This window comes from Saccostrea cucullata, unplaced genomic scaffold, assembly GCF_032062105.1.
Source record: "Saccostrea cucullata isolate Sc308-1 unplaced genomic scaffold, CSIRO_AGI_Scuc_v1 ctg13716, whole genome shotgun sequence".
Classification (NCBI taxonomy): Eukaryota; Metazoa; Mollusca; class Bivalvia; order Ostreida; family Ostreidae; genus Saccostrea; species Saccostrea cuccullata.
The window spans coordinates 3194-15344 of NW_026919192.1; the positions used below are offsets into that span (position 1 = coordinate 3194).

The 12151-nt window shown below is 31.8% G+C and overlaps 1 long non-coding RNA gene across 1 annotated transcript; it reads left to right on the top strand.

Annotated features, from left to right (window-relative positions):
* The first annotated feature begins 4220 nt into the window (after positions 1-4220).
* Positions 4221-5111, top strand: LOC134282193 (uncharacterized). Its single transcript, XR_009995235.1, has 3 exons — positions 4221-4293; positions 4599-4695; positions 4963-5111. It is a non-coding gene; the product is annotated as an uncharacterized LOC134282193 (long non-coding RNA).
* The last annotated feature ends 7040 nt before the right edge of the window (positions 5112-12151 follow it).

The following is a 12151-nucleotide window of genomic DNA, read 5'->3' on the forward strand; positions in this document are numbered from 1 at the left end:
TAATTTTGAATATCTCAGGTACTTATTGGCTTAGAATCATCAAATTTTGTCAATTTAGGCATTATGCGTTTTTGAATAACGTCGACCAAAAAGTAGGTCACCGTGACCTACTTTTGACATTTGATGGCTATATCTAATTATCTCTGGTACTAATTGGCTTAGAATGATTTATCGTCAAACTTTGTCAGATGATGCATCTTGGGTTTTCAGAGAATGTTGACCAAAAAGTAGGTCATAGTGATCTACTTTTGAATATCTCAGGTACTTATTTAACTAGAATCATCAGTCTTTGTCAATTAATGTATCTTGAGTCCTCAGAAAATTTCAATCAAAAGGTAGGTCACTTTGACCTACTTATGGTATTTTATAATTATATTATAATATCTTCAATCTTAACTGGCTAAATATTATCAAACTTTGTAAGTTGCTGCATTTTGGGTCTTATGATTGTAATAGAGTTGGAGGCTTCTAATAGAAGTGATAGATTGTACAATTTATCAGAAGAGCGATTCAAGGCCCTTTGGCCTCTTGTATTTCTAAGGGAATATTTTGTGGAAGACTACCTGTGATCAGTAATAGTGAACAAATTGTTGTCTGGGAATATTTCTATGAAAATTGATAGTTAATGCTGAAAAGACACAAGAAACAGGTCCGAAGATCGACGATAAAAAGTTTGAGGAATTTCGCTCGCCAGAAAAGGATGGATGATCCGATGGATGGAAACACTTGACAGTCTTAGTTAATTTGCAATCAAGTATTTAAGATCAAAAACATTTAACCTACGATATTGATAACTAAAGGCATATTTATGATGTAAACAAAACATGGGGACACTAGCGAAAACTTACATTGAAGTTTGAACTACGACAGCCCCGAGGAGTTTGTCAGTTGTTCGTGGCGTGATTGCAATGCTTTGATATTTTACAACAGATTGACACATTCATCGTAAGTAGAATTCGATGTAAAAATTATAGTTTATCATGAAGATTTAACTAAAAGTGTACCAAAAATTCAGGATAAACGTTAGAGACTGTACAGCTGAAAAAAGTGACATAAAACTTGTAAACAAAAGCTAGGCCTAGTTTCTATCGGTATATTCTCCATGTATACACAGGTTAAATCGATGGCCAAAAAACTGTATAAAATACTTGTTAATGTTGTAAATAAAATAATTATTATTTTACTTGCATACTTTGTTCATTTTTATACATGAAATGCAAGTAGAACAAGTCATTTTATATAAAATTTATGCTCCGATGGATATTATTGCGCCGTGTGATTAGGTCACCTATGACCTCTGACAAACTTCATACAGAATTGAAGATATTTGTTCTCCGTATGTTTATATAATAGAGAGATACCACAAATGTATATATTTAGGGTTATAGCAAGATGAGTTGACAATTTCAAGGAAAAAAACTTAGTTACGTCACATAGTGTTTGACGATGAACTACCGGTATGACGTAACAATAGACTTACCTTTACTACCAAACAGAGACACCAGAAGTGAAACGTAAGTATCAAGTTTTCCTACCTTAATTTAATAATCAACTACAAAAGAGGGGGGGGGGGTCTTCTTAAAAGTTCTATTACTATGGAAATTCAATTGGAAAGGTTTAGATTTGATCATGAAAATGATCTGCAAACAACAATTTTGCAATGAGATTTATTACTCTGTAGAATTGAGAATCGCTATAAACAAAAAAGTCTGAGATACTTAATATTTTTTAATTGAGTTGTTACGGTTGATTTCAAAAGGGTGGTGTAAGTTAAGATCTTCATTAGTATAATTTTTTTACCGAGTATACAAATTTTACATTTTGTTTTAAACTGAAGATTGGTACCTGTATAATCTAATATACAAGCACCTATGTTAAATGTACATGTATTAATGCCAGTAGCTGTAATTCGAATAAAAAATATATGATTTAACGAAAATATCTTTTAATATATCAATTAAATATTCTTTTTCCAAAATTGAATAAATTGTGTCTAAAGAAATTGTGAATGTGAATGACAGGAGAGTTAGCAAAACTGCAGAACAAATAATATACAGTTATGGAATGGGTACGAGGGAAATAGCAAATTTATGGTTCCCCGAGGGAGGAAACTATTTCCCGAGGCGTCTCTTCTCGGGGAAATAGGCAGTTTTATTATACCTCTACCGTAATAACTCTGTATAAAATTGATACCATAAAACTGCCTATTTCCCCGAGAAGAGACTCATTCCCTCATCTGAGGACTACTCAGAGCTACTCCCTGGAACTACTCCCTCATGAATACTTATTAGTAATTTTAACCAATCAAAGTGTTCAGTGGGCGGAGCGTTCCAGGAATCTCGAGTCCGTGACGTAATGTTATTAGCCAATGTAACTATGACGTCAAAACATTTCAACATGCAATGTCAAAATCATAGTTACTTGAATTCTAGCAAAATGAAGACAACGATAATATATTCGAAGAGAATGGAAGACAAATGGAGGTATTCAGATACTACTATTGAGATTTAAAAAGTTTGATTCGTAGAATAATTCTAGTAATAATGTTTCTTTAGTAATTAAATGTTTAAATTGTTATTTCCTTTCTTAAACTCGGTAATCAGTATATGGTGGTAATGGCACATATGAAAATATAGAGGTAACATAATTCTCTTCTTTTGGGGGTGGGATGGAGGTTAGTTTATATAAGGGACCCCTTTAAGATGATATTTTATATAATTTTACAATAATTTACAACGTAAGTATTTCTAAAATTTCACTTGTGTGAGGAATAAGGAGATGGTAAACTTGTTGAATATATTAATAATTTAATTCTGGTTGTAACGCTGTATTTGATTGGATAAAAATTTTACTTTATATCGTATAAAATGGGTTGCCTACGTCACAATGACTTGCGTCAAAAACGTATCAATCCGCCTGACGTTACATTCAAATTTTGTACAAATTGAAGTCATTTTGTTAGAACAATCATATTTTTTCTTACATCAAATGAATGAAAATTAAATTATAAGCAATGGATTTAATAGCTACCCATTTTATAGGGTATAAACTGGGTTGGAACAGTTTAAGCTTTTTTATAAACCGCGAAAGCGTAAACTGCCCCAACCCAGTTTATACCGTATAAAATGGATAGCTATTAAATTCATTCCTTAACAAGAAAAAAAATCAAACGCACCTATCTTTAAAAAGATCTACTGTTCATACACAGTACCTCCTTTGTAAATATATTTGATTCAACTATTAAAGTTGATGTTAATGAAGGTATGTTTTAGAATTTCATTTAGACGGAGAAATTTGAGACCTGTAAGTTCGACACGCTGCAAGTGAAAAAGTCGAGGAAACGAGAAAAATTGAGGTATTTCAATACATTTTTAAAAAGGACTGAGATCTAAAACGGGATAAAATTAGAGCTTAAGTTTTTTGTTTTTTTCGTATAATGTGAATTTTTAATTGTGCAAAAAAAAAAAAAAAAAAAACACCTGCAAAATGCATTATTAACCGAAGGATATGACATTCAAATATCCATCCAAAATCATAAAAACTTACATGTTGCTAATTCGTTGGGAAACTATAGGGAGTTGTAGTGAAATGTTGATAACTTTTCTCGTCTTTTTTTATAAATTAAATTTTTTTCGATATTTTCAAATAGGAGATTAATATCAAGGATCAATGTGCAGAAACAGAGAGAAATTAAGAAACGTCTTTTTGGACAGAAAACAAACAGCGACATCACCGACAGAGGGGAGAATTTTGCCAGGTACGTAGAATCTACAATTACATCAAAATCGTTTAATTTTGTCACACATATACAGGTAGATTGTATTTTCTGATTTATAAAGATGGTCAGTTTTGAATCCTTGTTTTTTCTTTGTAGCGAAGAAGCACAGATTTTTAAAAACAAGCCCCTGAAAGAGCCCCTGCAAGATTTGGTAAGCACAGTTTTATTAAATTATTAAGGGTTGACTTTGATTTTGTTCTAATTTATGTTTTTTTCCCTTTTTTATTCGTTGGGGGCGGGGGATTTAGTGATAACATTTCTGGTATTTGTTATAGTTGAAAATTTTCAATAATTTCAAATAGGTTGAACCGAAGACATTAGCAAATATATAAATCAGTACATGTAATATGTGTGATGAAATAAGGCGGTTTCTTTCAATATAATGCTGAAGAAGAGGGATAAGATGAAAATACTCAAATTTGATAATTTAGAAGCCTTTGGTGGAGAAACTGGAAATGCATAAATGTGATAACCAGTGGACTGACGGTGTGGAGAAAGAAATGAAAACATACAAGGTATTGCAAAATAAATTACTGTCGAATCCATAAATAAAAAATGAGGGACAATTTCTGTGGATTGCTTGAATTTCACTGGTTCGTTGGGGCAGAATTTCTTATATTCCCCTTTGCCTACAGAAAATCCTATTACCTTATGGAGGATGTTTATTCGTGGATGAAAAGTACTCACGAATCTAAACTATTTTCTTTAGATAAACAAAATAGGGAAGAAAGAATTACATCGTAGAGAAGAAAAATGTTATCTGATCATTTAAAAAAAAAAATTAACATTGATTACAAGTATACCCCTAACTATTTTGTAGAAAATAAGAGCAACGGATAAAGCAGTCAACAAAAGACGAAGTCGAGTGTAAAGAAGGCCATCAAAAAGGAAACTAAAGACGACATTCGTATTCTTTGGTAATGTGTTACATTGTAAATAAATCTTGTAGAATTTACTATTAGTTTTGAATTTCTTAAATTGCAAAACTTTAATGTAACAAATGGATGATGACCTGTGTTGATTTCTTACTTTAAATCTTTTAACAAAATATGAAGAATCTAATATTTTTCTTTTTTATCTAGGTTAAAGTCAGTATGCTTAAATATCCTGTTTTTATTACGTTTTAAAATTCAAAACAAATAAATGTAACAAATATTATTGAAAAACTTTTACTTTTTACGCAGAGAGAGCCCAGAACAAGACAAGAGAGAAAGGCAATCTAAAGTGCATTATGAAGAAGAAATCCAAAAGGATCTTCAAACCATCCAGACAAAAGTGTCTGAAGAAAATCAAGAGACTCTAAATCATCAGCCATTGACTACGACAAATGATGAGAGAAAGGTATTGCATACTTTTATTGCAGACTTTGACAACTTCCCTATCTTTTGTCTTTGCGTTAGCACACGAAAGCAACAGCAGGGAATTACAAAAGATATTTTGCCTAATTTATATGAATTCAATTAAATCTGAATCTGGAATGTTTTTGATATGTGTCATGCAGTAAATTTGAATAGTGGATGGCAATGAATACAAAATTAAAAAGTTATAATCTTGAACATTTTCTACTTTCTGTCATCTAGTAAACAATTTCAAAATGACAGTTTCTGTTGAAAAGTAGACATATGGTGTGTGGGCGGCAATACATACAAAATTAAAAAGAAATTAATATATTATCTGGTACATTTTGTAAATTTAAAATTTCAGACAGGACACAGTTTTGTTGAAAAGCAGACAAGTGCTAACTATAATAGTATATTTAAAAAAAATTCTTCCCCAGGCTTGTGATGTCTATGAGGTCTTTGAAGATGATGATGATGTATTCATACCGAGGAAACTTTTCCTGTTCAACATCTGTGATTTTAAGGTACTGAAAAAATTCTAAAAGCTTTTCACTAACTGTTTGAAAAAAGTGAGAGATAGAAACAATTAAGTTGAGAACGAAATGATAGACTTGTTAATTCATTTAAATCCATTTTACATGTATTTAAAAAATTCCAAAATAAAATTTTATGTGTTTCGCAGTTCTACAATTTTTATATCGCTTACATGTACTCATAACATGTATTTCAACAGTTAATTTATTTTTATTTTCATTGGATGTAGAGTGAAGAAAAAATGGCTTGATACAGTGGAAAGGCAAAAGACAGCAAAGAGCAATTGGATTTTTAAAAACAAGATTTTTATTATTCTAAATGGATTGTTTTGAGAGAATAAATTTTGCTCTATATCAATATTTTGTTATTGTAGAACACAGCAATGTTCATTATTTAATTATAAAACTGGAATGTTGATTAAATTTCCTAATTATAAATTACTGGTGTACATGTGCAGAAAGAGAGTATAAGCTACATTACTCATGGTGAAATAAGCAATAAAAATTATTCAACGTTTACAAATCCATGATTGATTGATTGATTGATTGTATATTGTTTAACGTCCTTGTCAAGAATTTTTCACTCATATGGAGACGCCACCACTTGCCGGTGGAGAGCTGCAAATTTTGTCCTATACTCTGCACTCAGGGCCATTGAGCAGGGAGGGATCTTTTTCGAGCCAGCTACTTCGAAACGGGACCTCCATTTAAACGGTTTCATCCGAAGGACCGGTCTCCTCGTCCCACAATGGGATTCGAACCTGCGACATTAGGAGATTGACTTCTTACTTTGCGACTGTAGAGCAGACGCTCTAATCACCGCGGGATTGGCAAAAAAAAAATTAATTTCTCTAAAATTTGTCTATTTCGTTTCAATTTCTTTTATAAATATGATTAATGAACATGTTTTCCCCAGTTGTGACTGGTTTTAAGAAGATTTTAACCACAAGTTTAAAAAATATTCACAAATTATGTGTTTTATTTTCATAAATATTTTTTTATTTAAAATTTTTAAATATCTATACGGCTTTTCTTTACATATTTTATTAGGTATTTATATGATGCATTCATTTACGACAAAATTTTTACAAGAAAACATCTAATTTTGATGTAAATAATTTTTTTCATTTTCTTTGAAAAAATACAAAAGAATTCATATTAAATAATTTAGAGCTAATGTCGGCCTTTCAATGCTGAAACCATTGTTTAAAATGGTTGACTCAGAGATCTATAAAATAAAAAGTTGGTGTGGCATTCCTCCTTTACCACAGACCTAAAAAGGCATGATCGCGAAAATTAATCGTTGCAAAGTAGTTTACCCCCGGTAAATCGCGAAATAAAGTCGTCGCCAATAAAATATTGGTTTTCAGTAATGGGTTGCTAAATCATTTAACTCTTACGTAAGTAAAAAAAATGTATATCAATTCAAAATTTGAAATTAACAACTTTGAAAAATTTTGATATCCACGGATTAATATTTTTGAGTTACATATATCAATATTGATTAACACATCAACAATAATTACATGTTTATTTCAAATGAAATACGTGTATCTCATTGGTAATAATTTCTTTTATTTCACGCTTGTTTAAAGTCAGAAGGGGAAGTGTGAATGTGTAAGTAAATGTGAGAAAAAATCTCATTACGTCACTTAAAATGTCTTCTATTTGAAATTAAACAAGATGTGTTTGTGAAACACTACGCGCCCGGCGGCAACAAAGTTAAAAAAAAAAATTTAGCATATAGGTCACAGTCAAGGTCTTAAGGTCATTGATCTTGGTGTCATTTGAAAGAACTTGATTAGTGAAGTATGCATACCAAATATGAAGTTTCTATCTCTCATGGTTCAAAAGTTATGGTGAAGGTTCAAAAAAGCTATTTTTAGCATATAGGACACAGTCAACGTCACAAGGTCATTGATCTTGGTGTCATATGGAAGGGCTTATTTAGTGAAGTATACTTGCCAAATATTAAGTCTCTATCTTTCTTCGTTCAAAAGTTATGGTGGAGGTTAAAGTTTGCCGACAAAAAAGCTATATTTAGCGTATAGGTCACAGTCAAGGTCACAAGGTCATTCACAATGGTGTCATTTAAAAGAACTTATTCAGTGGTGTATGCACACCAAATATGAAGTCTCTATCTTTTATGGTTCAAAAGTTATGACGAAGATTAAAGTTTGCAGAAAAAACTATTTTTAGCATATAGGTCACAGTCAAGGCCGCAAGGTCATTGACCTTGATGTCATATGAAAGAGCTTAACTAGTGAAGTATGCATACCAAATATGAAGTCTCAACAGTTCAAAAGTTATGACGAAGGTTAAAGTTTGCAGAAAAAAATTAGTTTATAGGTCACAGACAAGGTCACAAAGTCATTGACCTTGATGTCATTTGAAAGAGCTGAATTAGTGGAGTATGCATACCAAATATAAAGTCTATGCTATTCATCTATCTTTCTTCGTCCAAAAGTTATGGTGGAGGTTAAAGTTTGCCGACAAAAAAGCTATATTTAGCGTATAGGTCACAGTCAAGGTCACAAGGTCATTCATCATGGTGTCATTTAAAAGAACTTATTCAGTGGTGTATGCACACCAAATAAGAAGTCTCTATCTTTTATGGTTCAAAAGTTATGGTGAAGGTTAAAGTTTGCAGACAAACAGACAAACAGCTAAACAGACAAACAGACAGACAGACAGACAAACAGACAGGACAAAAACAATATACGCCTCAGATCTTTCGATCCGGGCGCATAAAAATATAATATGTAAAACAAGATGTGTTTGTGAAACACTATGTATCCGGAGGCAACAAAGTTCGAAAAAGCTATTTCAAGCATACAGGTCAAGGTCACAAGGTCATTGACCTTGGTATCATTTGAAAGAACTTTATTAGAGGAGTATACGTACCAAATATGAAGTCTCTATCTCTCATGGTTCAAAAGTTATGGTTACGGTTCAAAATTGCTATTTTTAGCATATATGTCATAGTCAAGGTCACAAAGTCATTGACCTTGGTGTCATTTAAAAGCACTTAATGAGTGAAGTATGCATAATAAATATGAAGTTTCTATCTTCCCTGGTTCAAAAGTTATGGCGAAGGTTAAAGCTTGCAGAAGAAAATAATTTTAGCATATAGGTCACGGTCAAGGTCACAAGGTCATTGAACTTGGTGGCATTTGAAAGAGCTTCATTGGTGGAGTATGCGTACCAAGTCTCTGTACATGTCTTTCTTCGTTCAAAAGTTATGGTGGAGGTTAAAGTTTGCCGACAAAAAAGCTATATTTAGCGTATAGGTCACAGTCAAATATGAAGTCTCTATCTTTCATGGTTCAAAAGTTATGGTGAAGGTTAAAGTTTGCAGACAAACAGACAAACAGACAAAAAGACAGACAAAAAGACAGACAGACAGACAGACAGGACAAAAACAATATACGCCCCGGATCTATCGATTCGGGCGCATAAAAATCAGAAGGAAAATGAGCGGAATTCATTATGTCCGTATAAGCAATTCGTTATATTTCTATAGCTGGGGATCCAAGAAATCTTCCATATATCCAAGAATTCGCAATAAGTGTGTTCGTACTAAACGAGTTTTACTCTAATTAGCTAGAAAAAATCCAAGCAAATAGCAAAAATGTCATTTTTTTGGCCTTGGGTCTTTCCTATTAAACGAAATATGAATCGTTGTAAAAGACTGAAAAAGGTTCAACGGAATAGACTGTACATGTTTCTGGAGTTACTTTCACGGACGTACTAGTCTATGTATAGCCATGAAATGTGACTGCTAGATTTAATCATATACCGAGGTATCGCCATGGACAATACGTACTCTAGGGATATGCATCTTCTTACAATTAATCGGATATCAACAATAAAGATACAGTTTTAAACTCTGTTTGAATTGAGGCATCAAAGACTGTGTTACACTTATTCTATATATATATATATATATATATATATATATATATATATATATATATATATATATATATATATATATATATATATATATATATATATATATATATATATATATATATTTTTATATAACAAAATAAAAAAAAAAACAAGAGTAAAAACACAGTTTTCTAAAGATGTTCCAATTAAAAAATCTCCCAACTATTTTTTGGTTTGGCTATACATTTTGTTTCACTTCATTGGAATTTTTCAAATTTTCAGGCAATAAACACATGATTTCACAAAGAACAGGGTCATGCATCTTAAAGATAAAGACACAAAATTCATTGGCGCACCCATGTAAATTTTGTAGATGAAGAAATGCTAGTCTACAAAGGTCTACCCCACTATACTATAAAATCAACATAGTATAGAGGGGTGGAATATCTAGACTATAATTTCCTCAACTACAACATTAATGAGAAGCTCCTATGACAAAATTGACCATAACATTTTGGTCACACAGAGAGTTGGGTGAAATGATTAAAAAATATCGAATCGCCACAAATAGAAAATGATGCGTCTTTATATCTTAATTCTTATACACTGAGTTAAGGGCACCTGCTTCCATATAAAGATTTCAATTTTCATTTAAAAGGGATAGTTCGACGGTCTATGGTGTAAGCTTTACATTATTTTTACAATCACAGATAAAGCGATGCTGTATACTAGTACAACTGTACATCCACCACTGTTCGCATTTGAAGAGGGTTCAAAGTACATGTATTGGGTAATGTCATTCCCAGTGTAAGCAAATGCATGTGGTAATCTTTACCGAAATCATTAAAAAGGAACTTTATTATTGATAAGTATGAATTCATGAGATTTATAACATGGACGTTTTGAAAACATTGGTTCATTTGAAAATGTAAGCCAAACGACTTAACGTCAGACAGTCATAGCAAGTTAATGAGAATCACATTCACTTTTATAAAAAGAAAACAAAATCAGCGTCGAAACTACATGTAATACAAGACGTAAGTAAAAAAGTTAGACGATTGATTTTACAAGTACAGGTACTGTATTGTCTGAGAAGTAATTTTTAAAAATTATTTACACACAGTCCTCAACAAAAAATGTTAATAGCGAACGGAGAAGTCTCATCAAAAATAAATTTATACTTACTCTTTCTGAGTTCAAAACAGTCTTCTGCATTACATCTATATCCCTTACAGCAAGCATGACATATTGGAGTACCCTGGTCACCATGAATGACTCTTCCAGGTCGATGCCCGCCATTTTCGTTTTCTAACATTGCATGACATACCTAACAAAAATGTTAATGATAAAAAGACAATGCAAGTGTAATAGGAATAGGTGAAAAGATTAACAATAAAATGCTTTCTTTGTTCTTAGTAAGTTGCAGAAAAATTGATAACCTGTGTAAATAATAACGGCAAATAAATGAATGTTAATTCCAATGCTAACGTGGATAGAAAGACATTTTTATTTATGTCCACATCTGCACAATTAATCTTTTAAAGAAGGATTCAGCAGATTAAACATTGTGTAATGATATGTTACTATTCTAAGTTTCATTGATGGAAGAGCTACCATTCGATAAATCTATTCAGGCGATACATGTATGCTGAATGTCGTTTATCGAATGATAAACGGTAATGTTGTTCTTAGAAATTCATGGAATGTAAATATTTGCTAATTAAGAAACTTTATATGAATAAATATCATCTCTATCTCAACGAATTTTACTTTTTCATACTAAAGCTTCTTTTGAAAACTTTCAGTTTTTTCCCCAAGATTACTTAAAATTTTTCAAACATTTCTTATGAACATTTCGTTGATTTTGCGCACGGTGTATGTGGCAGCTTCGATAAAGTCAAAATCAACAGGTTGTCTCCAGGAAAAAACTTCTTCAGACCAAAATTTTTTTTATGTTTTCTAGGCGTTTTAGACCCTTTTAAGGCATTTTAGGACCCCTTTTTGAAAAAAAAAAATTTTTAGGGGTCGGGGGCCAAATTCTCCGATTCTCCGAAAATTCTCCGAAATTCTCCGAAAGTACGCGCTTATAACTTTATAACCAGTGATCAAATTTTATTTTTTTTGGTGTCAAAATAAAGGTACAAGTATGCAGTTTTCGTGTGCAAAATTTCAGAAAATTTGATTAACAATTAATACCTTTTCTCCATCATTCTCCAACCCCACCCCCTTATTTTTTTTTTGAAATTGACTTTATTTACCCCATAACATTCACAAATATTTATCTACACTCATTTTTTTTACGTATTCTTGTAGAACTTTTCCAGCCTAAAAGAATGATATCAAGTTTGAAAAAATCGACCCATAAATAAGGGAGTTATGGGCGCCGGAAGTCCGGATTTTCGAAAAAATGGCGGCCGGCACAAAGTTTTCAGATTTTTTTCTCTAGAAAATAGCCATAACTTTTTTATTTATTAAGATATATTTATAAATTTGGTGTCAAAATGTAGGTAAATTATTGCTCTCAAAAAATAAATAAAAATAATTATATATTTCAAACCGGAAGTATGGATTCTCCATCATTCTCCATCCCCACCCCCTTCCGGTTT